Genomic DNA, 7053 nt, shown 5'->3' with positions numbered 1-7053 from the left:
GAACTGTGGTGTTGGAGAAGACTCTTGAGAGTCCCTTGGACTGCAAGGAGATCCAACCAGTCCATCCTAAAGGAGATCAGTCCTGGGTGTTCATTGGAAGGACTGATGTTGAAGCTGAAACTCCAATACTTTGGCAACCTCATGCGAAGACCTGACTCATTGGAAAAGACCCTGATGCTGGGAAAGATTGAGGGCAGGAGGAGAAGGGGACAACAGAGGATGAGATGGCTGGATGGCATCACCAACTCGATGGACATGGGTTTGGGTGGACTCGGGGAGTTGGTGATGGACAGGGAGGCCTGACGTGCTGTGGTTCATGGGGTTGCAAACTGAGCAACTGAACTGAAATGAACTGAGACTTAAGCAAGCACTGTTTTCCTCACTCCTTCCTAATTTCAAATTGTTGTTGTTGTTCAGTTGCTCAGTCATGTCCAATTCTTTGTGACCCCATGGACTGCAGCATACCAGGCTTTCTTGTCCTTCACCATCTCCTGGACCTTGCTCAAACTCATGTCCATTGAGTGAGTGATGCCATGCAACATCTCATTCTCTGTGGTCCCCTTCCTCTCCTGCCTTCAATCTGTCCCAGCATCAGGGTCTTTTCTAATGAGTTGGCTCTTTGCATCAGGTGGCCAAAGTATTGGAGTTTCAGCTTCAGCATCAGTCCTTCCAATGAATATTCAGGGTTGATTTCCTTTAGGATGGACTGGTTCTCCTTGCAGTCCAAGGGATTCTCAAGAGTCTTTTCCAACACCATAGTTCAAAAGCATCAGTTTTTGTTGCTCAGCCATCTTTATGGTCCAACTGACACGTCTGTACAGCTACTGGAAAAACTATAGCTTTGACTAAATGGACCTTTGTTGGTAATGTCTCTGCTTTTTAGTATGCTGTCTAGGTTGGTCATAGCTTTTATTCCAAGGAGCAATCATCCTTTAATTTCATGGCTGCAGTCACCATCTGCAGTGATTTTGGAGCCCAAGAAAATAAAGTCTGTCACTGTTTCCATTGTTTTACCATCTGTTTGCCATGAAGTGATGGGACCGGACGTCATGATCTTAGTTTTTTTGAATGTTGAGTTTTAAGCCTGCTTTTTCACTCTCCTCTTTCACTTTCATCAAGAGGCTGTTTAGTTCCTGTTTGCTTTCTGCCATAAGGGTGGTGTCATCTGCATATCTGAGGTTATTGCTATTTCCCCCAGCAGTACTTCAGATAGCCTTTATTGTTTCTAAATTTCTTACCTCCCAAGTTAATATATTTTATTGCCTCCCCACCTCAATTGTTGTTTGTTGTTCAGACGCACTAAGTTGTATCTGACCCGGTGACCCCATGGACTGCAGCATGCCAGGCTTCCCTGTCTTTCACTGTCTCCCAGTGTTGGCTCAAACTCATGTCCAATGCCATCCAACCATCTCATTCTCTGTTGCCTCCTTCTCCTCCTGTCCTCAATCCTATATATGTTTTCCAATTATTTTATTTTATACCATGTAACTGCTTTCCCTGATGAACTAAATTAGTTTTTAAGGGTGTTGTAATATGCCAGTATTAGTCACTCAGTCATATCTGACTCTTTGCAACCCCATGAACTGTAGCCTGTCAGGCTCCTCTGCCCAAGGAATTCTCCAGGAAAGAATACTGGAGTGGGTTGCCGTTTCCTTCTCCAGGGGATCTTCCCCACCCAGGGATGGAACCTTGGTCTCCTGCATTGCAGGCGGATTCTTTACCATCTGAGCCACTAGGGAAGTCAACCTGTAATATGCCAACCCTTTGGGAATTGTCTTATTTATAAATGCAGTTCTCTTTTGATTCGATTGACTGTGGCATTGACATTTTTACAGTATTTCAGTTTGATTGTGAGAAGAGTAGGTATGTTCCACTCTGAGTGCTTTAGTTTTCTAGTTGCCATCTGTCTGTTGTCCTCCTCCAAAGCCTGGCTATCAAGTCCATTCTTGCTAAGGATACGCTACGAGTCTTCACATTTAAAAGAGAGGGCTGGGGGAGAAACCATAAGAAATCAAGTTAAAAAAATTAAATGACAGAGAGGAACTGAGAGATATGGCAAGAAGGCACAAAGATAGTCCAACGGACAGAATCCACTCAGACCTGAACCCTACTGTGGCTTAAACTTCATCTTGCCTCAGATCTTATCAGCAATACTCAACAAATAAACCATCTGTTCAGAGTAAGAGGTTGGAAGCTGCAATGCCTGGAGGGGCCTGGTAAGTTTTCACAAAGACAAGATTTTAGTTGGAGGAATGGGAAGGATTCGGATACAGGGAAACCAAAGGGAAGAGCACCTGAGTGGAGGAAACAGTGAGAAAAACACCAAGACCACTAGAAAGGACTGAACCAGGCAAAGAGCAGCCTCTGGGAGAGGGTGTATGCTCAGCAAGGCAGGCATCAACAGCTGCAGAAGGTGGATGGAGCTGCAAATCTGCATGTCCTTTTAGAATAACTAGTGTGGAATTTTTCCTGAGGGGATTGCTGAACATTTCTGCAAATAACCTGTTTGAAAAAAAAAAAAAAAAAGTTTTCTCTATAAAGATTAATCTGGCATTCTGAGCAAATAAGAAAGAAGGAAACACCAGAAACCATTAAAACAGCTTTCCAGACCATTGAATCAACTTCCCTCTTTAAAAAAAAAAACCTGAGGATAAATGTGTTCCTTAATGCTTTTATTTATGTTAGAATAAAGGATACCATATAAACCAGCATAGCTAATAATAACATATGATAGAGAGAGAGTGTGTGTGTTTCTAGGTCAAATAAGTTATTATAAAAGTCAGGCGCGCAAAGACTAGCCGAAGACTATAGAAACTCTGCCCTGCTCTAGTTAAATTTCACCAAGCATCATAGGCCTTCCTTCATCCAGGAAGCCTAAGACCTTTCAGGCAAATGGTGCAGACGTGCTGCTGTTGTCATAACTATTATTTTGGCAACACAGATTGTGGGGGAAGGCGCTAATGTTTCTCTATTGTGAGTGCATGCGTACAGAGCCCCCACACACAGGCAGTGTGTGTTTGTGAGAGTGCATGTGCATGTGTGTAGCCTAAACTTTGTAAGGTCCTCTATCATCGAATCAATCTAATGTCCCCAGTGAACTCTCTTCAGTCTATTCTGGGCAGTCTTCAGTGCAGGAGTTTGTCTGACTTGTACCTTTATCAGAATCTTTTTTCTCATTAATACAGAGAAAGCAGGTAGTTTGCCATTTTGTTACAACAAAAGAGGAATGAATATGAAATCAGTACTCATACATTTATTTTCATGAGTTTCTTAGATGTTTGATGAAATTTCCAGATAGTTCCATTCTTTTTTGTTCACTTTTTTAAAAATCAGACACTGTATGTAGTGTTACTGACACTTTTGAGCCCCAACAAAGGTTCTCATGCCCGATGTTGCTTGAACCAATAGAACAAGACCAAGTTCAGTTCAGAAGCAAAGGAAATTTAAAAAATTTTTTTATTTACAGTTTTATTTGGCTTCACCAGGTTTCAGTTGCAGCATGCAGGATCTCTAGTTAGAGGATATGGGATCTAGTTCCCTAAGCAGGGCTTGAAACTAGGCCTCCTGCAGTGGGAGGGTGAAGTCTTAGCCACTGGACCACCAGGGAAGTCCTGGAAACATTTCTTTTATCAAAGAATGGAGAGCCAGCTGTGAGCTTGGGCTCCCGAGCACTTAACTCCACAGGCTGTGGGCGAAGCTGCTTTACAGGGAGCTCCCTGTTCCGCAGGGAGGGGGCAGGGTTCTCCCAGGAAGCTGCCCCTGAGCAAAACAACCTGTCCGCACACAGCCCGCCGCTGCCATTTTGAATTGAGGTATCCCGTGTGTGTGTGTGTGTGTGTGTGTGCGCGCGCGCGCGCGTGCGCGAGATATGCAGATGGCCCTCCCAGCTGAGGTGTGGAGGGAGCCATTTTGAACCAGGAACTCTGGTGTGAAGGGCCAAGTTCAAGCCCTCTGCACGTGGCCCTCTATGAGCACGTGAAACTAGACCAAGCACAGAAGAAGAAAAAAGGTTGGATTTTATTTTCTATTTTGGTTTCCCAGGAATTATTAACAGGCTTGGTCAATGATAGAGTAAAGTGAAAGTGAAGTCACTCAGTCGTGTCCAACTTTTTGGGACCCGGTGGACTGTAGCCCACCAGACTCCTCCGTCCATGGGATTCTCCAGACAAGAATACTGGAGTGGGTTGCCATTTCCTTCTCCAGGGGATCTTCCCAACCCAGGGATCAAACCCAGGTCTCCCGCATTGCGGGCAGACGCTTTAACCTCTGAGCCACCTGGGAAGCCCGTACAAACTCCTGAAGACAGACTTCATCTAACACTGATTTTTTTTTTTTTTTGATGTATTCATTACCCTAGGATTAACAGTCCCCATGTGATTCCTAAATACTTTTTTCTTCCTTACTTTTTGACTTTTTCTTTACAGCTGAAACAAAAACAATGCCCACTACATGAATTCTGCTGAGTTATTTACCATTCCGACACTTTAGTGACATGAAGGAAAGACTATCACTTAAACCTAACTCCAAAAATATTATTTGAAGTGTAGGTGCATTCATTATTGGAACATATGGCAACATATATTCTCTCCTGGAAATATTTTCATAAATTTAATTGCCAAATAACTTGTAAGATTAATTTGCCTAGAAGCTTTATGAAAATGGCTAAGATAGTCTAATCATGGTTTGAGATACCACATCTCTAAATATTTTTGTATATTATATCTTGTATTTAATATATACTCATTAATTACATCTAAGGTATATATACAATTTTAAATCTAGGTCAAAAATAGAAAAATTAAGGTTGGGCAGGGAATTTAAGAGTTAACTTGGCTGTTTGGGAGTAGTCAAATTTCTGAAAACCGTAAATGTAAAATCTCATGTTCTCAAACTAAATAGCCAGAAGATTTTGCCTTGTGTTCAGTGTTCTATCTACTACAATCATAGTCCTAGAAAAGCCTTCAAGAAGTCTTCTGATAGTTCTTTTACTGCTTTGTCCAAGAACAGACTGCAATATAATCTAATGGGAAGGCCATGCTTCCTCAGACACAACACAAAATAACTTTCCTTCCGATCATTAAAAAAAAAAAAAAAAATTCAAAAATCAACAAAAAACTTGAATTCGTTTGGTCTCCTGCACAACTGTTGTCAACTGAGCTATGACCACTAAAATGACATTTCCAACTTGGGACCTCAAGATACGTTGCATCCAGCAATGGTTATTAAGCAAGGAAAACATTCATAAAGCAGCATAATTAATGGGGTAATAAGAGTAAGGGCTTTATTCCACATTGAATCTTCATGACTTCTAGGTGGTAGTACAACCCAAACCCAGCCATAGATACTGGTAAGGAGGCTATGTGTGTGTTCCTGCTAAGTTGCTTCGGTCGTGTCTGACTCTCTGCAACCCTATGGACTGTAGCCCGCCGGGCTCCTCTGTCCATGGGATTCTCCAGGCAAGAATACTAGAGTGGGTTCCCATGCCATTCTTCAGGGAATCTTCCTGACCCACGGAACAAACCCACGTTTCCTGCATCTGCTTTTTCCAGCGGTAAAAAGAATCCAGTACCGCTGAGCCACCCGGGAAGCCCAATGAGGAGGCTATTTCCTGTTTATTCAGAGATCATTTCTTAGATCACCATGACACTCTATGCCTAACTAAAACTTTCCCTGTATTTCTAACCCTTAGTAGACACAAAGACCTGGGAAAGACCTTACAATGAGTTACTAACAAACCCTTAGCACCTACTGGCACAGTTAATCTGTGTTGCCCGGTTCTGACTCCTTGCTACTACACTCCCAGGGCAAACAGAGGTGGGGCATATATTCAGAGCTGTGTTTCTTAAACTTCATAATAATTGTAAGATCTTTGGGATGGTGACTGAATTGTTTTCTTCTCTTCAGTTCTGCCCCAGTACTCTCTAAAAATACTTTAAGGTTGTTCCATGCCCAAGAGGAGACTATTAAAAATAAATATCTTATCTGTAAAACAAATTAGCAGACCACAACTAAAGGAGCTCAAGATAAGATTTATAACAATGAACTGTGCTGTGTGACCCATGCCGGGACAAAAAAAGGTCTTGGGAAGTATGTTTAAGAGCGTCCCCATCACAGATTGCACCTTAAAAAACACTTGGATACAAAAGGAATTATTTTATTCCCCACCTAAGGAATATGGGTCCCAAATCACTTTAACCAACTGCAAAAGAACATGAGAAATCCAAATAAGTCCACCAGAGCAGGAGAAATCTACTTGGATTTTTACTTTGAATGTGGTATCATCAACTTCCTTCTACTTTGAATCATTGCATAAGAGGGAAGGCATATACCCAAGAGAAAAATTATACTTTGAGTCAGAAAGCATCTAAAGGGATCATTTCTGTATAATCTTTCATTTAGTTTTCCTCTGGCTAAATTTAAGAAAAGGCAGGGGGTGGGGGGAGTTTGATTTATGAAAACTCTAGAGAATCAAGACCCAAGTATTTATTTAGAAACTTCTTTTTTATGTTTATAATTTCCTTTAAAAGATGTTTCAGGCAGATAAAATAGGAGCAGAGCTGGAATATACATTTTGAAGGCCAAGGGAAATTCAGACATGTTAAGTATACTAAACACACACGTTTCTCCTTAGGATGTTCTTGGAGCTGGTTGATTACACTACATAATAGGCCTAAAAAATCCATCTTGAGAAATCACCTGACCTAAGCCAGAAACTGCTCATTTAGCTGCCATTTGCTTTAAGAGATTACATGAAAGGAAAAGAAATATTATAAAAGAAGATCAGATAAGATGCTAAAAGATAGACTGAGGAAGTGACCCACCTTTGGTTTCATCAGAGACAACAGCAAAGGAATAAAGAATAGTATCTTCTTCCTCTTTCAAAGTGCTCACTCTGGGCCATTTTTTTTTTTTTTAGATGTAGAAGAATTGAAGGAATAAACACAGTAAGACATTCCCTGAAAGAACAAAATCGTGCAGAACTGCAAATAAACTTCCAGTCATACAAAAAAAAATTCCTTGTAGTTTCAGAAATGTCCATACACTTAGGCACAT

The sequence above is a fragment of the Bison bison genome, unplaced genomic scaffold (genome assembly GCF_000754665.1).
Source record: "Bison bison bison isolate TAMUID 2011002044 unplaced genomic scaffold, Bison_UMD1.0 scf7180017863994, whole genome shotgun sequence".
Taxonomy (NCBI): Eukaryota; Metazoa; Chordata; class Mammalia; order Artiodactyla; family Bovidae; genus Bison; species Bison bison.
This window is presented reverse-complemented; position numbering follows the sequence as displayed.